The sequence below is a fragment of the Lepus europaeus genome, chromosome 8 (genome assembly GCF_033115175.1).
Source record: "Lepus europaeus isolate LE1 chromosome 8, mLepTim1.pri, whole genome shotgun sequence".
In the NCBI taxonomy this organism is placed as follows: domain Eukaryota; kingdom Metazoa; phylum Chordata; class Mammalia; order Lagomorpha; family Leporidae; genus Lepus; species Lepus europaeus.
Window position 1 is genome coordinate 36940869 of NC_084834.1, and position 26239 is coordinate 36967107.

The following is a 26239-nucleotide window of genomic DNA, read 5'->3' on the forward strand; positions in this document are numbered from 1 at the left end:
CCAAGCTGCCTCCTAATTTCTAATGCGTAGCATTTCATTGTGTACATGTCATGTTTATTTATCACTTTCAATTAATGGACATGTCTTCTATTACAAAAAAAAAGTGCACATGTGATACTAAAACATGGTGAGTATATCTATACCATAAATCCTGGAAATGTAATGGCCAGAACAATGGTATGTGTATTTTAAATTATGATAGGGACTGGGGCGAGCACCGTGTCTCACTTGGTTAGTCCTCCGCCTGTGGCGCTGGCATCCTATATGGGCACTGGGTTCTAGTCCTGGTTGCTCCTCTTCCAGTCCAGCTCTCAGCTGTGGCTCGGGAGGACAGTGGAGGATGGCCCAAGTCCTTGGGCCCCTGCACCCACATGGGAGACCAGGAAGAAGCACCTGGTTCCTGGCTTTGGATTGGCGCAGCGCCGGCCGTAGTGGCCATTTGGGAAGTGAACCAACGGAAGGAAGATCTTTCTCTCTGTCTTTGTCTCACACTGTCTATAACTCTACCTGTCAAATAAAAAAAAATTATGATAGGGACTACAAAATTGTCTGCCAAAAAAATGTTGAACCAATTTCTAGTATAGGCAGTAATGTTGTCTCATCATATCCTAACCAAATGAATGTGTTACAGCTTTTTATATATGATTTGATAAAATTAAAAGTGGAGAGGCGGCAAGATGGCGGAATAGGCAGGAAGCACACTTAGTTCGGGGGGAGAGAAAGTTTAATATAAGTGGAGATACTGCAGGATCAAGGAAGAGTAGGGGAAGAAACAGCAGAGGAAACTCTTCCGGAACTAGTGATTCACAGTGGACCTGCGTGGAGAGCGTGGGAGCCCAAGTTCGGGACACCAGCGGCAGACTCAACGCACCAGTGCTGGAACGCGAGGTGAGCCGAACCTCCATAGCCCGAGATACCAGCAGGCAAGCAGAAAGAGGAGGCTAGAGGGAACGAGGCTTGAAACTCCGTGGGGAAAAGTTCACCAGGCTAACTAGAAGAGAGAGAAAAAAATAAAAAAAGTGACTGATACGGACACAAGTTTCTCTCTCTCCGCTCACCTCTCAAAGGCGAGCAAGACAGAGCAGGCGCCATTTTGGACATACGTCATAAGCAGGGCGACCTCAGGTCTGCACCAGCCCTGAGCCTAGCAGAAACACCTGACTCTGGGGGGAGGGGTGAAATAACAGGAGATTAGCATCTAACTTGGCAACCCAGTGGGAGACTGCAGGAGAATTGGAGCCCACACTGAGGGCAGCAGAGATTCCCTGTGTGGTCCTTGGGAAAGAGCTTCCGATCTCTGGCTCCTGTGGGTATATCATTTGCCTGCTAACTACCTCCAATTATGTTCAGCTGTGCGGAATTACTTCCCTTTTGAATCAAAAAAAGAAAGAGAGATTTACCACACCTAACCTGGGAGTGTCATCCTTGACTACCCTCAACCCTGAGGAACCAAACACAGCTCTCAGTCCACACTCATCTCAAGCCTCTAAGGATCCACTGAAAGCAGACAGTCCACTTAATATAGAGCCATAGTGTAACAAGAAAAAACACCACAGTGAAGAAACCAAATATCTCCAACATGCCAAACAACAAACGCAAAAACCAAGCTAACAAGAACAAGGAAGACACTATGACACCCCCAAATGAAAACGACACCCCAATTCAAGACTATGAAGATGATGAGATCGAAGAAATGCAAGAAGCGGATCTCAAAAAATTGATAAGAACATTAAGAAGTTCTCAAAAACAAATTCTTGAACTACAGAAATCCTTCATGGACAAGATAGAAAATCTCTCTCGTGAAAGTGAAATATTAAGGAGGAATCAAAATGAAATGAAACAACTAGTGGAACAAGAAACTCTGATAGTGACTAGAAATCATAATGAAATGAAGAGTTCAATAGATCAAATGACAAACACATTAGAGAGCCTTAAAAACAGAATGGGCGAAGCAGAAGAGAGAATATCAGACTTAGAAGACAGAGAACAGGAAAGGAAACAGGCAAACCTAAGAAAAGAAGAAGAAATTAGAAATCTAAAAAATATTGTCGGGAATCTACAGGATACTATTAAAAAACCCAACATTCGGGTTCTAGGAGTTCCTGAAGGCATGGAGAGGGAGAAAGGATTAGAAGGCATTTTCAGTGAGATACTAGCAGAAAATTTCCCAGGTTTGGAGAAGGACAGAGGCATCTTAGTACAGGAAGCTTATAGAACCCCTAATAAACATGACCAAAAGAGATCCTCACCACGACACGTCGTAATCAAACTCACCACAGTGAAACATAAAGAAAAGATCCTAAAAGGTGCAAGAGAGAAACGTCAGATCACTCTTAGAGGATCTCCAATTAGACTCACAGCAGATTTCTCATCAGAAACCCTACAAGCTAGAAGGGAATGGCGAGACATAGCCCAGGTACTAAGAGAGAAAAACTGCCAGCCCAGAATACTATATCCTGCAAAGCTCTCATTTGTGAATGAAGGTGAAATTAAGACTTTTCATAGCAAACAGAAACTGAAAGAATTTGTTGCCACTCATCCTGCCCTGCAAAAGATGCTTAAAGATGTCTTACACACAGAAACACAGAAACATGGTCACCAATATGAAAGAAGGTAAAGGAAGGAAACCTCACAGCAAAAGATCACAGGAAGCTCAATTTCTCTTTGACATAGAATTAAACTCTGATGCTCTGTTAAAGCAATGTGTTAAAGTAATCTATTATGTTCTCTTGATGTCTGTTAAATTCTAATTGTTCAAAAACAGCTGAATTTTTATTAAGAGCTATGGGTTATTTAAATATGTGCTTTTTTCAAAAATTTGAATAATCACCTTGTAACAATGATCAGATTTGGTCTATGTTATGTCATGATTTTAAGAAATCTTATTTCAACCAGATATTTTGGAGACATGATAGTTATCTTAATGAGAAAGCCCCAGAGGCTTAAAGGGTTAAATACTTGTAAAATCCTACAGGTGCTTTCAAAAATACTGTGAAGTAAGCAAGTGCCTCTTGTTGGTTGATGAGTTTATAATTTTAAATTGTCAGCAAGCGATCTAGGACTTGCTCCCTCATTTCTCTATTCTAAGCCCAACTTGTTCTTTCACTTCTCTATTCTCTTCAAGGTAGGAAACTAACTCTATTATGAAGGAATCTGTAGGATGCACAATTTAATCTTTAGACCTTATAAAAGAGATGGCTAACATTTTTCTGCAATAGCATAGCCAAAATAAGAACTCAAATAATAATCTCATAGCTAGATTCACTTCGCCATCAGCGAAGTATACAGTAAGTAGAAAAAACCTCCCTTTCAGACCAAAGGCAAAGAAAGTTTTAAAGTGAGAATATAATTTTCCTCATGGGCATTGTCTACCTTAGAAAAACTACTACAGAACATGCCTGTGACTATAGACTTGTAGTTCAGGCCACCGAAGATTAGAGATGGGACACGGGCACTCCCTTGACTTGCATCCTCTGTTCTGCTTTAACACAAACCAGAAGGAAAAGAAAGCTCGGCATCAGAAGCAATAGGTGGCAGGCCTATTAATGGCTGATCTGTACAGTGATCTGCCCTCAAGAGACCCAACAGGCCAGTCCACTGCAGTGGCTTTCAATGTGGTAAGCCTGGGCTTCAGCAGAAGTCAGCTTGTGAAGAGCCCTGGCAGCTCTGCCAAGAGTTGGATCACTGGAAATGGACCTGCCCTGGAGTCGAAGGATGCCCAGGTCAGAGCCACAGATCTTATTGGCTCTAAGCTGAAAAGCCCTTCACTCAGCCCAACTTCCAAAGTGACCACTGCAGCTGAGGGGATGGCCAAGTAGGGTCAGCAACATTGCAGGCAGAACTGTAAATTTCTTGTTAGAGATGCCACCTGCCTTTACCTGGTCAGCTCTCCTCCCAGCCCAGCCAAGTAATGAAAGTCAACAGAGTGCCTTCCCCTAGGAGGTTCACACCTCCCTTAGGATATACCCCATGTGAAGAGATAGATAGGTCTGGGCCTCTGAATTTACAAGGCCTAAAGCCCACCAGATTATTATCAAGCCCCTTCTATCAGGTTCTATTTGCCTCTCAATCAGAAAACTTCATTGTAGCTTAGACAGCACCTTTCTTAGCTCCTCTAATAATGACTCTGTCCTTTGTTCTAGGCCCTGTCTAGTGCACTTGGGCCTCATTCCTTTGTAATCATAACCTCTACTCTACCACCAATGGCTCTACTCCCAACATGTGTGTACTGATGGTCCTCTTCCCCCCTTAATGCTGTATAATTGTTCAAACCTGGTAAATGCCACTCTTAGGATCATTCGTTACTATCCTCACCCTGTCTTTTATGACCTTGTCTAAATATGATCAGAGTCGGCAAACTTGGAAGGCTTCCATAGCCTTGGCAACTCATGACGACAGCCTAGGATGGTTACTGGCGCCATAAACTAGAGTGTCAATTTGTTGGGTCAACAACAGGAGCCACTGTGCACTTGCTCCTCATGTGGGATCTCTGTCCTTAATGTGCTGTACATTGTGATTTAATGCTATAACTAGTACTCAAACAGTATGTTTCACTTTGTGTTTCTATGTGGGTGCAAACTGTTGAAATCTTTATACTAAATTGATCTTCTGTATATAAAGAGAATTGACAATGAATCTTGATGCAAATGGAAGGGGAGAGGGAGCGGGAGAGGGGAGGGTTGCGGGTGGGAGGGAAGTTATGGGGGGGGGGGAAGCCATTGTAATCCATAAGCTGTACACTGGAAATTTATATTCATTAAATAAAAGTTAAAAAAAAGATAAAATTAAAAGTGATATCATATTTTTCTTATTATAAGTAATAATTGAACAATTTTTCAATACAATAGAAAAAGTGAAATATCTGTTGATACTATTTAACCATGTTCAATTGAGTTGTTCATTTTCTTTTACTGTCTATAAGATTTTTTATTAATTGAGAAAATTAACCATTTTTGTGATACAGGACTCATTTTTCCTCAGCTCACTCATAATTTGCTTTGATTTTTATCACTTATGCTTTTAGATATGCAGAAATATTTGGTTTTTACATAACTGAAAATTTTTAACATTTATTTTATTTATTTGAGGGAATGAGTTACAGAGAGAGGGAAAGCCAAAGAGAGAGATCTTCCATGTACTGGTTCACTCCCCAGATGGCCACAAAGGCCAAGGCTGGGCAGATTCGAAGCCAAGATCCAAGAGCTTCTTCTGGGTCTCTCACATTGTTACAGGAGCCCAAACACTTGGGCCATCTTCCACTGCTTTCTCAATCCATCAGCAGTAAGCCGGGTTGGAAGTGGACAGCCGGGACTCAAACCAGTGCCCTTGAGCAATGCCAGCACTATAGGCAGAGTCTTAACTTACTACTACACAGTGCCAGCCCCATAACTGAATTTATTCATCTTTTTAAATAGCTCTCAAGTTTTATATAAGATTTTCCACAGGCTAAGACCATAAAAAATTTTCTCATTTTTGCATCTACTGAATTTTTGCTTCCATTTTTATGATTAAATCTTCAATATGCAGTAAATAGTGAACAGTTTTCTTCAGATTTTGTAATTGGTGTTGATTAAGTAGTTTGATCTTTCCACATTCATATACAGTATACCCATTCAGCATATATCAGATACCCATATGCACTTGGTTCTGCTTCTGTACTCCCTAAACTGTGCTGTTAATCTGTTTGACTGCTCACACTCCAGGACCATCTATTTTGGGTGGTACTCTAGAATTATAGCATGTCTTACATGCGTTCATGCTAACATTATTGCTCCAGCTTCACTTTTTTCATGTTGAATCAGTTTTTAAATTTGTAAAATAATTTAAGAGACATTTACATATAATTGAAACTGAATCTTGATGAAGAATGGGATGAGAGAGGGAGTGGGAGATGGGTGGTTGCGGTTGGGGTGAGAGGGAGATTATGGGGGGAAAGCTCTATAATCTGAAAGTTGTACTTTGGAAATGTATAGTTATTAAATAAAAGTTGAAAAAATGAAACTATTATAAACAAAATAGAGCCATTTATTAACTTATGAAGTACTTCTTTTCCAGATATAATACATGTTTTCCCTTTACTCAATTCTTCTTTTTGTCTCCAATATCATTTTAAAATTTTCTTATTAATCTTATACATTCTTTTTCTATATATTCCTAAGTATTTAATCATTATGTTGCTATTACAAAATCAGTTCTCTACTTTATATCAGAAGTGTTTTTACTTTAGAATATTTTATACAAGGCTACTATTGATAGCCTTGTTATCATCTTAATGATAGTAATATTGTGTAGTATTTATTATATACATGTTGTTCTAAGAGCTCTCTGTGTATTTATATACTTAATCTCATTAATTTTCCCATAATAGATCATTGTATTATCCCCATCAGAAAAGGAAACTGGACACAGAGAGGGTAAACAACTTGGCCAAAATCACACCGCTGGTTACTAACAGAGTTGGCAATTGCACCACAGAAGGATGCTCTTTACTATTAGTTGCAGTATTTGTGATTATTTAGATTACTAGGATTATATTATTAATACACTTAATGATAATTTAGTTATTTCATACTTTAAACATCCTGTTTTTTATCTAATCTCATTGGTTTGCATTAAAAAATCTCTAGAATAAGCTACAATAAGGTACAGACATATTTCTTTTCCTTAACTATTTAATGGAAACATTTTCTTTTTCATGGGATTATTTTCATCATTTTCCTTTTTCTTCTTTCCATGTACAGTCTTCTAGGTTGAGATATATATTTTATCATGTTGTAAATTATATTATATAATATCCACTTAAATCTACTTTGTTAAGAGTTTTAATCAAGAATGAATGGTCAGTTTTAACAAATGCCCTTTCTTCAGCTATGGTTAAAGTTTCCTCTTTAGAGTCATTAAAAAATATGGATTCCATTAGTGGACTTTCTAACAATGAACCAACTTTTTTTTTCTTTATCATAATAAAAATTTTTATTTTTTTTAACTTTTATTTAATGAATATAAATTTCCAGTGTACAGCTTATGGATTACAATGGCTTCCCCCTCCCATAACTTCCCTCCCACCTGCAACCCTCCCCTCTCCCGCTCCCTCTCCCCTTCCATTTGCATCAAGATTCATTGTCAATTCTCTTTATATACAGAAGATCAATTTAGTATAAAGATTTCAACAGTTTGCACCCACATAGAAACACAAAGTGAAACATACTGTTTGAGTACTAGTTATAGCATTAAATCACAATGTACAGCACATTAAGGACAGAGATCCCACATGAGGAGCAAGTGCACAGTGGCTCCTGTTGTTGACCCAACAAATTGACACTCTAGTTTATGGCGCCAGTAACCACCCTAGGCTGTCGTCATGAGTTGCCAAGGCTATGGAAGCCTTCCAAGTTTACCGACTCTGATCATATTTAGACAAGGTCATAAAAGACAGAGTGAGGATAGTAACGAATGATCCTAAGAGTGGCATTTACCAGGTTTGAACAATTATACAGCATTAAGGGGGGAAGAGGACCATCAGTACACACATGTTGGGAGTAGAGCCATTGGTGGTAGAGTAGAGGTTATGATTACAAAGGAATGAGGCCCAAGTGCACTAGACAGGGCCTAGAACAAAGGACAGAGTCATTATTAGAGGAGCTAAGAAAGGTGCTGTCTAAGCTACAATGAAGTTTTCTGATTGAGAGGCAAATAGAACCTGATAGAAGGGGCTTGATAATAATCTGGTGGGCTTTAGGCCTTGTAAATTCAGAGGCCCAGGCCTATCTATCTCTTCACATGGGGTATATCCTAAGGGAGGTGTGAACCTCCTAGGGGAAGGCACTCTGTTGACTTTCATTACTTGGCTGGGCTGGGAGGAGAGCTGGCCAGGTAAAGGCAGTGGGCATCTCTAACAAGAAATTTACAGTTCTGCCTGCAATGTTGCTGACCCTACTTGGCCATCCCCTCAGCTGCAGTGGTCACTTTGTAAGTTGGGCTGAGTGAAGGGCTTTTCAGCTTAGAGCCAATAAGATCTGTGGCTCTGACCTGGGCATCCTTCGACTCCAGGGCAGGTCCATTTCCAGTGATCCAACTCTTGGCAGAGCTGCCAGGGCTCTTCACAAGCTGACTTCTGCTGAAGCCCAGGCTTACCACATTGAAAGCCACTGCAGTGGACTGGCCTGTTGGGTCTCCTTGAGGGCAGATCACTGTACAGATCAACCATTAGTAGGCCTGCCACCTATTGCTTCTGATGCCGAGCTTTCTTTTCCTCCTGGTTTGTGTTAAAGCAGACCAGAGGATGCAAGTCAAGAGAGTGCCCGTGTCCCATCTCTAATCTTCGGTGGCCTGAACTACAAGTCTATAGTCACAGGCATGTTCTGTAGTAGTTTTTCTAAGGTAGACAATGCCCATGAGGAAAATTATATTCTCACTTTAAAACTTTCTTTCCCTTTGGTCTGAAAGGGAGGTTTTTTCTACTTACTGTATACTTCGCTGATGGCGAAGTGAATCTAGCTATGAGATTATTATTTAAGTTCTTATTTTGGCTATGCTATTGCAGAAAAATGTTAGCCATCTCTTTTATAAGGTCTAAAGATTAAATTGTGCGTCCTACAGATTCCTTTATAATAGAATTAGTTTCCTACCTTGAAGAGAATAGAGAAGTGAAAGAACAAGTTGGGCTTAGAATAGAGAAATGAGGGAGCAAGTCCTAGATCGCTTGCTGACAATAGCAATATTACATGAATACTTAGCAAACCGTTTCAACCATTAGATAACAACTTAAGAAAACATTTACCAGAAGGTCCAATGCCTTCTATAAATTTTAAGAATCATGTATTTGAAAACACCTCTTAAATATCTAACATGGTGTAGTTTGTTTAGCCAGTAAACTTAAGCACAACCATCTAAAATGTTTTTAGTTTCTTTCTACCAACAAGTCTAAAACATATGATACACAGATTCAGGTCCCACAAATTAAAATGTATCTTTGATTAATTTTAGCAACTTAAATTTATGGACAATCTTATCTATAAGCCATTTAAAATAAAACTCTTAATAAAATTTCCCTATGTGGACATACAATATTTACACACATATAACATAGCATAATAGACCAATATAGCAATTTTAATAATAGCTTTTAAAATCTTTAACTCTTTTTGTAGATTGCCAATTGATTTGAATTGCTTTTTGTTTTTAGTAACCTCAGTGAACCATACTTTCTCTCAGTTGGTACTGTTAATACGTTATTGGCTTCATCTGTTTACAGAGCCATCCCAAAGTACTGAATACAATAGAAGTGGCTGGAAAAAGTCCATAGGAACCTATAGGAGGACAGCTAAACACAGAACCAACAACGCTTTAGTTTTATGAGCAGCAGATCATATATAACTATGGATGACAAAAGACTTTAAGTCGCCATGTTTAAAATTATAAACTCATCAACCAACAAGAGGCACTTGCTTACTTCACAATATTTTTGAAAGCACCTGTAGGATTTTACAAGTATTTAACCCTTTAGGCCTCTGGGGCTTTCTCATTAAGATAACTATCATGTCTAGTAACACAAGATCATTAGACTTTTTAATTCTCAAACATTTGTATTAATAGCATTTTCCATTATAGAAACTAAAGTCTGGTACCACATCACATCTTGACAGTCCTTCTAATATAATCCAAATAGCCTGATTAGTTGGTGTCTCTATAAGATGAGAGACATAGGTCCTTCGATTTTTCCAGTTGGGCCCAAACTGGAAAAACCAAAGTTCAAGATTTACTGGAAATTTTAGAGACCAGATTGTTTGAAACTTTGATTTTTTGAATGCCTGTCAAGAATGCCAAGAAGGCTCAAAATCCAAAATATCTGGTTGAAATAAGATTCCTTAAAATCATGACATAACATAGAACAAATTTGATCATTGTTACAAGGTGATTATTCAAATCTTTGAAAATAAGCACATATTTAAATAACCCATAGCTCTTAATAAAAATTCAGCTGTTTTTGAACAATTAGAATTTAACAGACATCAAGAGAACATAATAGATTACGTTAACACATTGCTTTAACAGAGCATCAGAGTTTAATTCTATGTCAAAGAGAAATTGAGCTTCCTGTGATCTTTTGCTGTGAGGTTTCCTTCCTTTACCTTCTTTCATATTGGTGACCATGTTTCTGTGTTTCTGTGTATAACACATCTTTAAGTATCTTTTGCAGGGCAGGATGAGTGGCAACAAATTCTTTCAGTTTCTGTTTGCTATGAAAAGTCTTAATTTCACCTTCATTCACAAATGAGAGCTTTGCAGGATATAGTATTCTGGGCTGGCAGTTTTTCTCTCTTAGTACCTGGGCTATGTCTCGCCATTCCCTTCTAGCTTGTAGGGTTTCTGATGAGAAATCTGCTGTGAGTCTAATTGGAGATCCTCTAAGAGTGATCTGACGTTTCTCTCTTGCACCTTTTAGGATCTTTTCTTTATGTTTCACTGTGGTGAGTTTGATTACGACGTGTCGTGGTGAGGATCTCTTTTGGTCATGTTTATTAGGGGTTCTATAAGCTTCCTGTACTAAGATGCCTCTGTCCTTCTCCAAACCTGGGAAATTTTCTGCTAGTATCTCACTGAAAATGCCTTCTAATCCTTTCTCCCTCTCCATGCCTTCAGGAACTCCTAGAACCCGAATGTTGGGTTTTTTAATAGTATCCTGTAGATTCCCGACAATATTTTTTAGATTTCTAATTTCTTCTTCTTTTCTTAGGTTTGCCTGTTTCCTTTCCTGTTCTCTGTCTTCTAAGTCTGATATTCTCTCTTCTGATTCGCCCATTCTGTTTTTAAGGCTCTCTAATGTGTTTGTCATTTGATCTATGGAATTCTTCATTTCATTATGATTTCTAGTCACTATCAGAGTTTCTTGTTTCACTAGTTGTTTCATTTCCTTTTGATTCCTCCTTAATATTTCACTTTCACGAGAGAGATTTTCTATCTTGTCCATGAAGGATTTCTGTAGTTCAAGAATTTGTTTTTGAGAACTTCTTAATGTTCTTATCAATTTTTTGAGATCTGCTTCTTGCATTTCTTTGATCTCATCATCTTCATAATCTTGAATTGGGGTGTCTTTTTCATTTGGGGGCGTCATAGTTTCTTCCTTGTTCTTGTTACCTCGTTTTTTGCGTTTGTTGTTTGGCATGTTGGAGATATTTGGTTTCTTCACTGTGGTGTTTTTTTCTTGTTACACTATGGCTCTATATTAAGTGGACTGTCTGCTTTCGGTGGATCCTTAGAGGCTTGAGATGAGTGTGGACTGAGAGCTGTGTTTGGTTCCTCAGGGCTGAGGGTGTGTCAAAGATGACACTACCAGGTTAGGTGTGGTAAATCTCTCTATCTTTTTTTGATTCAAAAGGGAAGTAATTCCACACAGCTGAACGTAATTGGAGGTAGTTAGCAGGCAAATGATATACCCACAGGAGCCAGAGATCGGAAGCTCTTTCCCAAGGACCACACAGGGAATCTCTGCTGCCCTCAGTGTGGGCTCCAATTCTCCTGCAGTCTCCCACTGGGTTGCCAAGTTAGATCCTAATCACCTGTTATTTCACCCCTCCCCCCAGAGTCAGGTGTTTCTGCTAGGCTCAGGGCCAGTGCAGACCTGAGGTCGCCCTGCTTATGACGTATCTCCAAAATGGTGCCTGCTCTGTCTTGCTCGCCTTTGAGAGGTGAGCGGAGAGAGAGAAACTCGTGTCCGTATCGGTCACTTTTTTTTTTTTTTAATTTTCCTCTCTCTCTTCTAGTTAGCCTGGTGAATTTTTCCCCACGGAGTTTCAAGCCTCGTTCCCTCTAGCCTCCTCTTTCCGCTTGCCCGCTGGTGTCTCGGGCTATTGAGGTTCGGCTCACCTCGCGTTCCAGCGCTGGTGCGTTGAGTCTGCCGCTGGTGTCCCGAACTTGGGCTCCCACGCTCTCCACGCAGGTCCACTGTGTATCACTAGTTCCGGAAGAGTTTCCTCTGCTGTTTCATCCCCTACTCTTCCTTGACCCTGCAGTATCTCCACTTATATTAAACTGTCTCTCGCCCAGACTAAAAGTGTGCTCCCTGCCTATTCCGCCATCTTGCCGCTCTCCCAATGAACCATCTTGAATTTCCAGTACATATTGTTCCTCTAATGTGTGCTGGATTGTATTCATTAATGTATCATATTTTACCTTAATATTCATATGTAAAATTTGTCCATGTTTCATGATTTTATCTTGTTTAGGTCATGGTTGAACTGGCTTTAGAACACAAATTTGCAAACTATTCCCTATTTTCTTTTTTTTTTAACTTTTATTTAATGAATATAAATTTCCAGTGTACAGCTTATGGATTACAATGGCTTTCCCCCCCCATAACTTCCTTCCCACCCGCAACCCTCCCCTCTCCCGCTCCCTCTCCCCTTCCATTTGCATCAAGATTCATTGTTAATTCTCTTTATATACAGAAGATCAATTTAGTATAAAGATTTCAACAGTTTGCACCCACATAGAAACATAAAGTGAAACATACTGTTTGAGTACTAGTTATAGCATTAAATCACAATGTACAGCACATTAAGGACAGAGATCCCACATGAGGAGCAAGTGCACAGTGGCTCCTGTTGTTGACCCAACAAATTGACACTCTAGTTTATGGCGCCAGTAACCATCCTAGGCTGTCGTCATGAGTTGCCAAGGCTATGGAAGCCTTCCAAGTTTGCCGACTCTGATCATATTTAGACAAGGTCATAAAAGACAGAGTGAGGATAGTAACCAATGATCCTAAGAGTGGCATTTACCAGGTTTGAACAATTATACAGCATTAAGTGGGGAAGAGGACCATCAGTACACACATGTTGGGAGTAGAGCCATTGGTGGTAGAGTAGAGGTTATGATTACAAAGGAATGAGGCCCAAGTGCACTAGACAGGGCCTAGAACAAAGGACAGAGTCATTATTAGAGGAGCTAAGAAAGGTGCTGTCTAAGCTACAATGAAGTTTTCTGATTGAGAGGCAAATAGAACCTGATAGAAGGGGCTTGATAATAATCTGGTGGGCTTTAGGCCTTGTAAATTCAGAGGCCCAGACCTATCTATCTCTTCACATGGGGTATATCCTAAGGGAGGTGTGAACCTCCTAGGGGAAGGCACTCTGTTGACTTTCATTACTTGGCTGGGCTGGGAGGAGAGCTGGCCAGGTAAAGGCAGTGGGCATCTCTAACAAGAAATTTACAGTTCTGCCTGCAATGTTGCTGACCCTACTTGGCCATCCCCTCAGCTGCAGTGGTCACTTTGGAAGTTGGGCTGAGTGAAGGGCTTTTCAGCTTAGAGCCAATAAGATCTGTGGCTCTGACCTGGGCATCCTTCGACTCCAGGGCAGGTCCATTTCCAGTGATCCAACTCTTGGCAGAGCTGCCAGGGCTCTTCACAAGCTGACTTCTGCTGAAGCCCAGGCTTACCACATTGAAAGCCACTGCAGTGGACTGGCCTGTTGGGTCTCCTTGAGGGCAGATCACTGTACAGATCAGCCATTAATAGGCCTGCCACCCATTGCTTCTGATGCCTAGCTTTCTTTTCCTCCTGGTTTGTGTTAAAGCAGACCAGAGGATGCAAGTCAAGGGAGTGCCCAAGTCCCATCTCTAATCTTCGGTGGCCTGAACTACAAGTCTATAGTCACAGGCATGTTCTGTAGTAGTTTTTCTAAGGTAGACAATGCCCATGAGGAAAATTATATTCTCACTTTAAAACTTTCTTTCCCTTTGGTCTGAAAGGGAGGTTTTTTCTACTTACTGTATACTTCGCTGATGGCGAAGTGAATCTAGCTATGAGATTATTATTTAAGTTCTTATTTTGGCTATGCTATTGCAGAAAAATGTTAGCCATCTCTTTTATAAGGTCTAAAGATTAAATTGTGCATCCTACAGATTCCTTCATAATAGAATTAGTTTCCTACCTTGAAGAGAATAGAGAAATGAAAGAACAAGTTGGGCTTAGAATAGAGAAATGAGGGAGCAAGTCCTAGATCGCTTGCTGACAATAGCAATATCACATGAATACTTAGCAAACAGTTTCAACCATTAGATAACAACTTAAGAAAACATTTACCAGAAGGTCCAATGCCTTCTATAAATTTTAAGAATCATGTATTTGAAAACACCTCTTAAATATCTAACATGGTGTAGTTTGTTTAACCAGTAAACTTAAGCACAACCATCTAAAATGTTTTTAGTTTCTTTCTACCAACAAGTCTAAAACATATGATACACAGATTCAGGTCCCACAAATTAAAATATATCTTTGATTGATTTTAGCAGCTTAAATTTATGGACAATCTTATCTATAAGCCATTTAAAATAAAACTCTTAATAAAATTTCCCTATGTGGACATACAATATGTACACACATATAATATAGCATAATAGACCAATATAGCAATTTTAATAATAGCTTTTAAAATCTTTAACTCTTTGTAGATTGCCAATTGATTTGAATTGCTTTTTGTTTTTAGTAACCTCAGTTAACAGTACCAACTGAGAGAAAGTATGGTTAATACATTATTGGCTTCATCTGTTTACAGAGCCATCCCAAAGTACTGAATACAATAAAAGTGGCTGGAAAAAGTCCATAGGAACCTATAGGAGGACAGCTAAACACAGAACCAACAACGCTTTAGTTTTATGAGCAACAGATCATATATAACTATGGATGACAAAAGACTTTAAGTCGCCATGTTTAAAATTATAAACTCATCAACCAACAAGAGGCACTTGCTTACTTCACAGTATTTTTGAAAGCACCTGTAGGATTTGACAAGTATTTAACCCTTTAGGCCTCTGGGGCTTTCTCATTAAGATAACTATCATGTCTAGTACCACAAGATCATTAGACTTTTTAATTCTCAAACATTTGTATTAATAGCATTTTCCATTATAGAAACTAAAGTTTGGTACCACATCACATCTTGACAGTACTTCTAATATACTCCAAATAGCCTGATTAGTCGGTGTCTCTATAAGATGAGAGACATAGGTCCTTCGATTTTTTCAATTGGGCCCAAACTGGAAAAACCAGAGTCCAGGATTTACTGGAAATTTTAGAGACCAGATTGTTTGAAACTTTGATTTTTTGAATGCCTGTCAAGAATGCCAAGAAGGCTCAAAATCCAAAATATCTGGTTGAAATAAGATTCCTTAAAATCATGACATAACAGAGAACAAATTTGATCGTTGTTACAAGGTGATTATTCAAATTTTTGAAAAAAGCACATATTTAAATAACCCATAGCTCTTAATAAAAATTCAGCTGTTTTTGAACAATTAGAATTTAACAGACATCAAGACAACATAATAGATTACTTTAACACATTGCTTTAACAGAGCATCAGAGTTTAATTCTATGTCAAAGAGAAATTGAGCTTCCTGTGATCTTTTGCTGTGAGGTTTCCTTCCTTTACCTTCTTTCATATTGGTGACCATGTTTCTGTGTTTCTTTTTTTTTTTTTTACTTTTATTTAATGAATATAAATTTCCAGTGTACAGCTTATGGATTACAGTGGCTTCCCCCTCCCATAACTTCCCTCCCACCCGCAACCCTCCCCTCTCCCGCTCCCTCTCCCCTTCCATTTGCATCAAGATTCATTTTCAATTCTCTTCACATACAGAAGATCAATTTAGTATAAAGGTTTCAACAGTTTGCACTCACATAGACACACAAAGTGAAACATACTGTTTGAGTACTAGTTATAGCATCAAATCAAAATGTACAGCACATTAAGGACAGAGATCCCACATGAGGAGCAAGTGCACAGTGGCTCCTGTTGTTGACCCAACAAATTGACACTCTAGTTTATGGCGCCAGTAACCATCCTAGGCTGTCGTCATGAGTTGCCAAGGCTATGGAAGCCTTCCAAGTTTGCCGACTCTGATCATATTTAGACAAGGTCATAAAAGACAGGGTGAGGATAGTAACGAATGATCCTAAGAGTGGCATTAACCAGGTTTGAACAATTATACAGCATTAAGTGGGGAAGAGGACCATCAGTACACACAGGTTGGGAGTAGAGCCATTGGTGGTAGAGTAGAGGTTATGATTACAAAGGAATGAGGCCCAAGTGCACTAGACAGGGCCTAGAACAAAGGACAGAGTCATTATTAGAGGAGCTAAGAAAGGTGCTGTCTAAGCTACAATTAAGTTTTCTGATTGAGAGGCAAATAGAACCTGATAGAAGGGGCTTGATAATAATCTGGTGGGCTTTAGGCCTTGTAAGTTAAGAGGCCCAGACCTATCTATCTCTTCACATGGGGTATATCCTAAGGGAGGTGTGAACCTCCTAGGGGAAGGCACTCTATTGACTTTCATTACTTGGCTGGGCTGGGAGGAGAGCTGGTCAGGTAAGGCAGGGGGCATCTCTAACAAGAAATTTACAGTTCTGCCTGCAATGTTGCTGACCCTACTTGACCACACCCTCAGCTGCAGTGTCACTTTGGAAGTTGGGCTGAGTGAAGGGCTTTTCAGCTTAGAGCCAATAAGATCTGTGGCTCTGACCTGGGCATCCTTCGACTCCAGGGCAGGTCCATTTCCAGTGATCCAACTCTTGGCAGAGCTGCCAGGGCTCTTCACAAGCTGACTTCTGCTGAAGCCCAGGCTTACCACATTGAAAGCCACTGCAGTGGACTGGCCTGTTGGGTCTCCTTGAGGGCAGATCACTGTACAGATCAGCCATTAATAGGCCTGCCACCCATTGCTTCTGATGCCTAGCTTTCTTTTCCTCCTGGTTTGCGTTAAAGCAGACCAGAGGATGCAAGTCAAGGGAGTGCCCGTGTCCCATCTCTAATCTTCGGTGGCCTGAACTACAAGTCTATAGTCACAGGCATGTTCTGTAGTAGTTTTTCTAAGGTAGACAATGCCCATGAGGAAAATTATATTCTCACTTTAAAACTTTCTTTCCCTTTGGTCTGAAAGGGAGGTTTTTTCTACTTACTGTATACTTCGCTGATGGCGAAGTGAATCTAGCTATGAGATTATTATTTAAGTTCTTATTTTGGCTATGCTATTGCAGAAAAATGTTAGCCATCTCTTTTATAAGGTCTAAAGATTAAATTGTGCATCCCACAGATTCCTTCATAATAGAATTAGTTTCCTACCTTGAAGAGAATAGAGAAATGAAAGAACAAGTTGGGCTTAGAATTGAGAAAAGAGGGAGCAAGTCCTAGATCGCTTGCTGACAATAGCAATATCACATGAATACTTAGCAAACAGTTTCAACCATTAGATAACAACTTAAGAAAACATTTACCAGAAGGTCCAATGCCTTCTATAAATTTTAAGAATCATGTATTTGAAAACACCTCTTAAATATCTAACATGGTGTAGTTTGTTTAACCAGTAAACTTAAGCACAACCATCTAAAATGTTTTTAGTTTCTTTCTACCAACAAGTCTAAAACATATGATACACAGATTCAGGTCCCACAAATTAAAATATATCTTTGATTGATTTTAGCAGCTTAAATTTATGGACAATCTTATCTATAAGCCATTTAAAATAAAACTCTTAATAAAATTTCCCTATGTGGACATACAATATGTACACACATATAATATAGCATAATAGACCAATATAGCAATTTTAATAATAGCTTTTAAAATCTTTAACTCTTTGTAGATTGCCAATTGATTTGAATTGCTTTTTGTTTTTAGTAACCTCAGTTAACAGTACCAACTGAGAGAAAGTATGGTTAATACATTATTGGCTTCATCTGTTTACAGAGCCATCCCAAAGTACTGAATACAATAAAAGTGGCTGGAAAAAGTCCATAGGAACCTATAGGAGGACAGCTAAACACAGAACCAACAACGCTTTAGTTTTATGAGCAACAGATCATATATAACTATGGATGACAAAAGACTTTAAGTCGCCATGTTTAAAATTATAAACTCATCAACCAACAAGAGGCACTTGCTTACTTCACAGTATTTTTGAAAGCACCTGTAGGATTTGACAAGTATTTAACCCTTTAGGCCTCTGGGGCTTTCTCATTAAGATAACTATCATGTCTAGTACCACAAGATCATTAGACTTTTTAATTCTCAAACATTTGTATTAATAGCATTTTCCATTATAGAAACTAAAGTTTGGTACCACATCACATCTTGACAGTACTTCTAATATACTCCAAATAGCCTGATTAGTCGGTGTCTCTATAAGATGAGAGACATAGGTCCTTCGATTTTTTCAATTGGGCCCAAACTGGAAAAACCAGAGTCCAGGATTTACTGGAAATTTTAGAGACCAGATTGTTTGAAACTTTGATTTTTTGAATGCCTGTCAAGAATGCCAAGAAGGCTCAAAATCCAAAATATCTGGTTGAAATAAGATTCCTTAAAATCATGACATAACAGAGAACAAATTTGATCGTTGTTACAAGGTGATTATTCAAATTTTTGAAAAAAGCACATATTTAAATAACCCATAGCTCTTAATAAAAATTCAGCTGTTTTTGAACAATTAGAATTTAACAGACATCAAGACAACATAATAGATTACTTTAACACATTGCTTTAACAGAGCATCAGAGTTTAATTCTATGTCAAAGAGAAATTGAGCTTCCTGTGATCTTTTGCTGTGAGGTTTCCTTCCTTTACCTTCTTTCATATTGGTGACCATGTTTCTGTGTTTCTTTTTTTTTTTTTTACTTTTATTTAATGAATATAAATTTCCAGTGTACAGCTTATGGATTACAGTGGCTTCCCCCTCCCATAACTTCCCTCCCACCCGCAACCCTCCCCTCTCCCGCTCCCTCTCCCCTTCCATTTGCATCAAGATTCATTTTCAATTCTCTTCACATACAGAAGATCAATTTAGTATAAAGGTTTCAACAGTTTGCACTCACATAGACACACAAAGTGAAACATACTGTTTGAGTACTAGTTATAGCATCAAATCAAAATGTACAGCACATTAAGGACAGAGATCCCACATGAGGAGCAAGTGCACAGTGGCTCCTGTTGTTGACCCAACAAATTGACACTCTAGTTTATGGCGCCAGTAACCATCCTAGGCTGTCGTCATGAGTTGCCAAGGCTATGGAAGCCTTCCAAGTTTGCCGACTCTGATCATATTTAGACAAGGTCATAAAAGACAGGGTGAGGATAGTAACGAATGATCCTAAGAGTGGCATTAACCAGGTTTGAACAATTATACAGCATTAAGTGGGGAAGAGGACCATCAGTACACACAGGTTGGGAGTAGAGCCATTGGTGGTAGAGTAGAGGTTATGATTACAAAGGAATGAGGCCCAAGTGCACTAGACAGGGCCTAGAACAAAGGACAGAGTCATTATTAGAGGAGCTAAGAAAGGTGCTGTCTAAGCTACAATTAAGTTTTCTGATTGAGAGGCAAATAGAACCTGATAGAAGGGGCTTGATAATAATCTGGTGGGCTTTAGGCCTTGTAAGTTAAGAGGCCCAGACCTATCTATCTCTTCACATGGGGTATATCCTAAGGGAGGTGTGAACCTCCTAGGGGAAGGCACTCTATTGACTTTCATTACTTGGCTGGGCTGGGAGGAGAGCTGGTCAGGTAAGGCAGGGGGCATCTCTAACAAGAAATTTACAGTTCTGCCTGCAATGTTGCTGACCCTACTTGACCACACCCTCAGCTGCAGTGTCACTTTGGAAGTTGGGCTGAGTGAAGGGCTTTTCAGCTTAGAGCCAATAAGATCTGTGGCTCTGACCTGGGCATCCTTCGACTCCAGGGCAGGTCCATTTCCAGTGATCCAACTCTTGGCAGAGCTGCCAGGGCTCTTCACAAGCTGACTTCTGCTGAAGCCCAGGCTTACCACATTGAAAGCCACTGCAGTGGACTGGCCTGTTGGGTCTCCTTGAGGGCAGATCACTGTACAGATCAGCCATTAATAGGCCTGCCACCCATTGCTTCTGATGCCTAGCTTTCTTTTCCTCCTGGTTTGCGTTAAAGCAGACCAGAGGATGCAAGTCAAGGGAGTGCCCGTGTCCCATCTCTAATCTTCGGTGGCCTGAACTACAAGTCTATAGTCACAGGCATGTTCTGTAGTAGTTTTTCTAAGGTAGACAATGCCCATGAGGAAAATTATATTCTCACTTTAAAACTTTCTTTCCCTTTGGTCTGAAAGGGAGGTTTTTTCTACTTACTGTATACTTCGCTGATGGCGAAGTGAATCTAGCTATGAGATTATTATTTAAGTTCTTATTTTGGCTATGCTATTGCAGAAAAATGTTAGCCATCTCTTTTATAAGGTCTAAAGATTAAATTGTGCATCCCACAGATTCCTTCATAATAGAATTAGTTTCCTACCTTGAAGAGAATAGAGAAATGAAAGAACAAGTTGGGCTTAGAATTGAGAAAAGAGGGAGCAAGTCCTAGATCGCTTGCTGACAATAGCAATATCACATGAATACTTAGCAAACAGTTTCAACCATTAGATAACAACTTAAGAAAACATTTACCAGAAGGTCCAATGCCTTCTATAAATTTTAAGAATCATGTATTTGAAAACACCTCTTAAATATCTAACATGGTGTAGTTTGTTTAACCAGTAAACTTAAGCACAACCATCTAAAATGTTTTTAGTTTCTTTCTACCAACAAGTCTAAAACATATGATACACAGATTCAGGTCCCACAAATTAAAATATATCTTTGATTGATTTTAGCAGCTTAAATTTATGGACAATCTTATCTATAAGCCATTTAAAATAAAACTCTTAATAAAATTTCCCCATGTGGACATACAATATGTACACACATATAACATAGCATACTAGACCAATATAGCATTTTTAATAATAGCTTTTAAAATCTTTAACTCTTTTTGTAGATTGCCAATTGATTTGAATTGCTTTTTTAGTAACCTCAGTTAACCATACTTTCTCTCAGTTGGTTCTGCTAATACATTATTGGCTTCATCTGTTTACAGAGCCATCCCAAAGTACTGAATACAATGGAAGTGGCTGTAAAAAGTCCATAGGAACCTATAGGAGGACAGCTAAACACAGAACCAACAAGGCTTTAGTTTTATGAGCAGCAAATCATATATAACTGTGGATGACAAAAGACTTTAAGTCGCCATGTTTAAAATTATAAACTCATAGACCAAATTTGATCTTGTTACAAGGTGATTATTCAAATCTTTGAAAATAAGCACATATTTACATAACCCATAGCTCTTAATAAAAATTCAGCTGTTTTTGAACAATTAGAATTTAACAGACATCAAGACAACATAATAGATTACTTTAACACATTGCTTTAACAGAGCATCAGAGTTTAATTCTATGTCAAAGAGAAATTGAGCTTCCTGTGATCTTTTGCTGTGAGGTTTCCTTCCTTTACCTTCTTTCATATTGGTGACCATGTTTCTGTGTTTCTGTGTGTAACACATCTTTAAGTATCTTTTGCAGGGCAGGATGAGTGGCAACAAATTCTTTCAGTTTCTGTTTGCTATGAAAAGTCTTAATTTCACCTTCATTCACAAATGAGAGCTTTGCAGGATATAATATTCTGGGCTGGCAGTTTTTCTCTCTTAGTACCTGGGCTATGTCTCGCCATTCCCTTCTAGCTTGTAGGGTTTCTGATGAGAAGTCTGCTGTGAGTCTAATTGGAGATCCTCTGAGAGTAATCTGAAGTTTCTCTCTTGCACCTTTTAGGATCTTTTCTTTGTGTTTCACTGTGGTGAGTTTGATTACAACATGTCGTGGTGAGGATCTCTTTTGGTCATGTTTATTAGGGGTTCTATAAGCTTCCTGTACTAAGATGCCTCTGTCCTTCTCCAAACCTGGGAAATTTTCTGCTAGTATCTCACTGAAAATGCCTTCTAATCCTTTCTCCCTCTCCATGCCTTCAGGAACTCCTAGAACTCGAATGTTGGGTTTTTTAATAGTATCCTGTAGATTCCCGACAATATTTTTTAGATTTCTAATTTCTTCTTCTTTTCTTTGGTTTGCCTGTTTCCTTTCCTGTTCTCTGTCTTCTAAGTCTGATATTCTCTCTTCTGCTTCGCCCATTCTGTTTTTAAGGCTCTCTAATGTGTTTGTCATTTGATCTATGGAATTCTTCATTTCATTATGATTTCTCGTCACTATCAGAGTTTCTTGTTTCACTAGTTGTTTCATTTCCTTTTGATTCCTCCTTAATATTTCACTTTCACGAGAGAGATTTTCTATCTTGTCCATGAAGGATTTCTGTAGTTCAAGAATTTGTTTTTGAGAACTTCTTAATGTTCTTATCAATTTTTTGAGATCCACTTCTTGCATTTCTTCTATCTCATCATCTTCATAATCTTGAATTGGGGTGTCTTTTTCATTTGGGGGCGTCATAGTTTCTTCCTTGTTCTTGTTACCTCGATTTTTGCATTTGTTGTTTGGCATGTTGGAGATATTTGGTTTCTTCACTGTGGTGTTTTTTCTTGTTACACTATGGCTCTATATTAAGTGGACTGTCTGCTTTCGGTGGAGACTTAGAGGCTTGTGATGAGTGTGGACTGAGAGCTGTGTTTGGTTCCTCAGGGCTGAGGGTGTGTCAAAGATGACACTACCAGGTTAGGTGTGGTAAATCTCTCTTTCTTTTTTTGATTCAAAAGGGAAGTAATTCCACACAGCTGAACGTAATTGGAGGTAGTTAGCAGGCAAATGATATACCACAGGAGCCAGAGATCGGAAGCTCTTTCCCAAGGACCACACAGGGAATCTCTGCTGCCCTCAGTGTGGGCTCCAATTCTCCTGCAGTCTCCCACTGGGTTGCCAAGTTAGATGCTAATCTCCTGTTATTTCACCCCTCCCTCCAGAGTCAGGTTTTTCTGCTAGGCTCAGGGCCGGTGCAGACCTGAGGTCGCCCTGCTTATGACGTATGTCCAAAATGGCGCCTGCTCTGTCTTGCTCGCCTTTGAGAGGTGAGTGGAGAGAGAGAAACTCGTGTCCGTATTGGTCACTTTTTTTTTTCCTCTCTCTCTTCTAGTTAGCCTGGTGAACTTTTCCCCACGGAGTTTCAAGCCTCGTTCCCTCTAGTCTCCGCTTTCCGCTTGCCCGCCAGTGTCTCGGGCTATTGTGGTTCGGCTCACCTCGCGTTCCAGCGCTGGTGCGTTGAGTCTGCCGCTGGTGTCCCGAACTTGGGCTCCCACGCTCTCCACGCAGGTCCACTGTGAATCACTAGTTCCGGAAGAGTTTCCTCTGCTGTTTCTTCCCCTACTCTTCCTTGACCCTGCAGTATCTCCACTTATATTAACGTGTGTCTTGACGAACTATCAATGTGCTCCCTTCCTATTCCGCCATCTTGCCGCTCTCCACTCATGTTTCTGTGTTTCTGTGTGTAAGACATCTTTAAGCATCTTTTGCAGGGCAGGATGAGTGGCAACAAATTCTTTCAGTTTCTGTTTGCTATGAAAAGTCTTAATTTCACCTTCATTCACAAATGAGAGCTTTGCAGGATATAATATTCTGGGCTGGCAGTTTTTCTCTCTTAGTACCTGGGCTATGTCTCGCCATTCCCTTCTAGCTTGTAGGGTTTCTGATGAGAAGTCTGCTGTGAGTCTAATTGGAGATCCTCTAAGAGTGATCTGACGTTTCTCTCTTGCACATTTTAGGATCTTTTCTTTATGTTTCACTGTGGTGAGTTTGATTACGACGTGTCGTGGTGAGGATCTCTTTTGGTCATGTTTATTAGGGGTTCTATAAGCTTCCTGTACTAAGATGCCTCTGTCCTTCTCCAAACCTGGGAAATTTTCTGCTAGTATCTCACTGAAAATGCCTTCTAATCCTTTCTCCCTCTCCATGCCTTCAGGAACTCCTAGAACCCGAATGTTGGGTTTTTTAATAGTATCCTGTAGATTCCCGACAATATTTTTTAGATTTCTAATTTCTTCTTCTTTTCTTTGGTTTGCCTGTTTCCTTTCCTGTTCTCTGTCTTCTAAGTCTGATATTCTCTCTTCTGCTTCGCCCATTCTGTTTTTAAGGCTCTCTAATGTGTTTGTCATTTGATCTATGGAATTCTTCATTTCATTATGATTTCTAGTCACTATCAGAATTTCTTGTTCCACTAGTTGTTTCATTTCATTTTGATTCCTCCTTAATATTTCACTTTCACGAGAGAGATTTTCTATCTTGTCCATGAAGGATTTCTGTAGTTCAAGAATTTGTTTTTGAGAACTTCTTAATGTTCTTATCAATTTTTTGAGATCCGCTTCTTGCATTTCTTCTATCTCATCATCTTCATAATCTTGAATTGGGGTGTCTTTTTCATTTTGGGGCGTCATAGTTTCTTCCTTGTTCTTGTTAGCTTGGTTTTTGCGTTTGTTGTTTGGCATGTTGGAGATATTTGGTTTCTTCACTGTGGTGTTTTTTCTTGTTACACTATGGCTCTATATTAAGTGGACTGTCTGCTTTCGGTGGAGCCTTAGAGGCTTGAGATGAGTGTGGACTGAGAGCTGTGTTTGGTTCCTCAGGGCTGAGGGTGTGTCAAAGATGACACTACCAGGTTAGGTGTGGTAAATCTCTTTCTTTTTTTGATTTAAAAGGGAAGTAATTCCCCACAGCTGAACGTAATTGGAGGTAGTTAGCAGGCAAATGATATACCACAGGAGCCAGAGATCGGAAGCTCTTTCCCAAGGACCACACAGGGAATCTCTGCTGCCCTCAGTGTGGGCTCCAATTCTCCTGCAGTCTCCCACTGGGTTGCCAAGTTAGATGCTAATCTCCTGTTATTTCACCCCTCCCCACAGAGTCAGGTTTTTCTGCTAGGCTCAGGGCCGGTGCAGACCTGAGGTCGCCCTGCTTATGACGTATGTCCAAAATGGCGCCTGCTCTGTCTTGCTCGCCTTTGAGAGGTGAGCGGAGAGAGAGAAACTTGTGTCCGTATCGGTCACTTTTTTTATTTTTTTTCTCTCTCTTCTAGTTAGCCTGGTGAACTTTTCCCCACGGAGTTTCAAGCCTCGTTCCCTCTAGCCTCCTCTTTCCGCTTGCCCACTGGTATCTCAGGCTATTGTGGTTCGGCTCACCTCGCGTTCCAGCGCTGGTGCGTTGAGTCTGCCGCTGGTGTCCCGAACTTGGGCTCCCACGCTCTCCACGCAGGTCCACTGTGAATCACTAGTTCCAGAAGAGTTTCCTCTGCTGTTTCATCCCCTACTCTTCCTTGACCCTGCAGTATCTCCACTTATATTAAACTTTCTTTCCCCCCGGACTAAGTGTGCTCCCTTCCTATTCCGCCATCTTGCCGCCGACCGCAACTGTCTATTCCCTATTTTCTGTAACCTAGACCTGTAGTGTCCAGAATAGTAGTTACTAGCCACTTGTCACTATTTAGATTAATTGAAATTCTGTTCTGGTGACATATCAGTTGTATTTTATGTGGGAGATACAGACTCCAATACAATAGTTTTGGGGGTCTTCAATACCACACTTTCAGCATTGGACAGATCCGCCAGACAGAAGATTAGCAAGTTAATTGACACTATAGAGCAAATGGACCTAACTGATATCTATAGAACTTTTCATCCTACAGTTGCAAAATACATATTCTTCTCACCAGTGCATGGAACTTTCTCCAGAATAGACCATATGCTAAGACATAAAGGAAGTCTTAGCAAATTCAAAAAAATTAAAATCATTCCATGCATCTTCTCTGACCACAATGGAATGAAGCTGGAAATCATCAACTCAAAAATCTCTAAAACATATGCAAACACAGGGAGACTGACCAACGTGCTCCTGAATGAAGAGTGGATCATATAAGAAAACAAAAGAAAAATAAAAAAGCTTCTATAAGTGAATGAAGATAGCAATTCAACATATCAAAATTTATGAGAAAGAGCAAAAGCAGTGTTAAGGAAAGTTTATAGCAATTAGTGAATACATCAAGAATTTGGAAAGTCATCATAAAAATTATCTAACAATGCATGTAAGAACCTAGAAAAACAACAGCAAACAAAAACCAAAATTAGTAGGAAAAACAAAATAATTAAAATTAGAGAAGAAATAAACAAAATTAAAACCAAAAAAAAAGATAATACAAAAGATCAGAGAAACAAAGAGCTAGTTTTTTGAAAAAAATAAACAAAATTAACACACCTTTGATCCAACTAATCATAAAAAGGGAGAAAACCCAAATTAATAAAATTAGAGATGAAAAAGGAAATATCACAGTAGATACCACAGAAATAAAAGAATCATCAGAAATTACTGCAAAGAGCTGTATGCCAACAAACCAGGAAACCTAGAAGCAATGGATAGTTTCC

General features: G+C 39.4%; 1 protein-coding gene across 1 annotated transcript in view; it reads left to right on the top strand.

Annotated features, from left to right (window-relative positions):
- Positions 1-26239, top strand: part of RNF150 (ring finger protein 150) — a 335172-nt gene that overhangs the window by 188473 nt on the left and 120460 nt on the right. The window lies entirely within an intron of this gene.